The sequence below is a fragment of the Saccostrea cucullata genome, unplaced genomic scaffold (genome assembly GCF_032062105.1).
Source record: "Saccostrea cucullata isolate Sc308-1 unplaced genomic scaffold, CSIRO_AGI_Scuc_v1 ctg5618, whole genome shotgun sequence".
Classification (NCBI taxonomy): domain Eukaryota; kingdom Metazoa; phylum Mollusca; class Bivalvia; order Ostreida; family Ostreidae; genus Saccostrea; species Saccostrea cuccullata.
In genome coordinates, this window is record NW_026938927.1 from 23620 (window position 1) to 25706 (window position 2087).

The following is a 2087-nucleotide window of genomic DNA, read 5'->3' on the forward strand; positions in this document are numbered from 1 at the left end:
ATCTGATATTATAATATCAAACTGCATAATACCCCTCTTTGGTCAAAATTTTTGTATCCATTTTAACACTTATGCAATTTATAACATCTTTATGAAAATAAAATTGACTTTATTCATGTGCTGATAATTTCTTGATTATTTTTTTTCAAAGAGACCATCCTTTAACCGTCATTTTTCCCGTCTAGATAAGGAAACAGAAAAGATCAGGAAGAAAAAGTTAGGTCATATCTTGACCTTTGGCAAAACCTTAAATTAGTCTTATACAAAATACACTACGTGACAACCAACAAGGAAAAGTGTTTGATTCACACTCATTAAACATTTCTTGGTACACTGTATATATTTTTATGCGCCCGAATTTATTCGGAGCGTATATTGTTTTTGTCGTGTCTGTCTGTTTGTCTGTTTATCTGTTTGTCTGTCTGTTGTCAACTTTAACCTTCGCCATAACTTTTGAACCGTGAGTGATAGAGACTTCATATTTGGTATGCATACTCCACTAATTAAGCACTTTCAACTGACACTAAGGTCAATGACTTTGTGATCTTGACTGTGACCTATATGCTAAAAATAGCTTTTTCAAACTTTCGCCATAACTTTCCAACCATAGGAGATAGAGAATTTATATTTGATAAGCATACTCTACTAATTAAGTGCTTTCAAACGACATCAAGGACAATGATTGTGTGACCTTGACTGTGACCTATTTGCTAAAAATTGCTTTTTAGAACTTTGTTGCCGCCGGGCGCTTAGTGTTTAACAAACACATCTTGTTTAAAATACAATTATCACAATTTTTTTTTTACCTTTAACCAGTACTTCAGAATTCTAGATTTTCTGTTCCATTGTAATAGTTTCTTTCCTAATTCAATATAAACCATCATAGAGAAAGTTTTTTAACACCTAGAGACTGGTGTAGTACTCCTTTACAAAAATCTGAGTGGCTACTTTCCTTTTCTCCTGCTGCGTAAAACCACCAAACTTCGCAATCATAATTTGCTATACTACCATGTTCGTTATCAAAGTACTTTGAATTTTATTAAATTTACCGTTATAATTCAAAGTTTTTCCTAGGCAATCACAATTTTCAATAATATCAATTTGTTGCCATACTTTCAACAGTAATTTTTCTTCATCTACCTTGTAAACCTTGTTCTGTCTCTGAGAAAAGCCGTTGTCGTCTGCATACATTATCAAAAATTTAGCAAGAGCTCTTATTTCTACGGGAATATAAATATTCTGTATAAATTCCATTTCAAAATCATTTACAAACAGAGAAATAAAAATGTAGATAGACATTCACACTGTATCAAGCTCTCTTGGCAACCAAAATACTCAAGATTTTATATTAGAATACAAAGATTTAATAATATTCAACAACTGACAATCAAAACCACTTTTTGCTAATTTAGTTTATATAATATTTCAAAGAATTTTATCAAATGCGTTAACTTTTCATAGTCTACAAAACAGCAAAATATTTTTCCTTTTGCCAATAGCTCGGCTGATCAACCTAAGTAAAACAAAAATAGCATCTGTTATAGAAGTAGAATAACCGGCTTTAATACAAATTGTGCGTCACTTATGATACTATATTAATTTGCATTCACATCTCTGTCAATGCTTGTTATACACTTGCAAAAAGTAATTGATGAAAACTTTTACCGTTTAAAAACTTGAACAAGAATCATATACAAAGAGCGTAGACAAAGGTGTTGGGATTGCAGCGGATGGCAATTCTGGATAGAAAATACCAGTTTAAGAAGTCTACGTCTGCTCTACATCCGGTTTGTATTGTTCCAGTTGACGTTGAACATGATTGTTGTTTTTATTTTTTTCATTTCAAATAATTAAACAAATCCCAACTTCACATATAGCTAATTGAAAAATATATATTTCCTATTCTTGCATACTCATTCGTAGAAGTACTTTCAGATTTTTGGATATAATGTACTATATTTTGTAGTGGAGTATGTTTAACGGTTGTAAATGAGAAGGTGGTTTTGGGTTCTTCGTATACGCGTACGAATACCTCCCGGTATTTAAAGTGACAGCTTATAGGATTTTACTCTACAACTGAGTTCTGA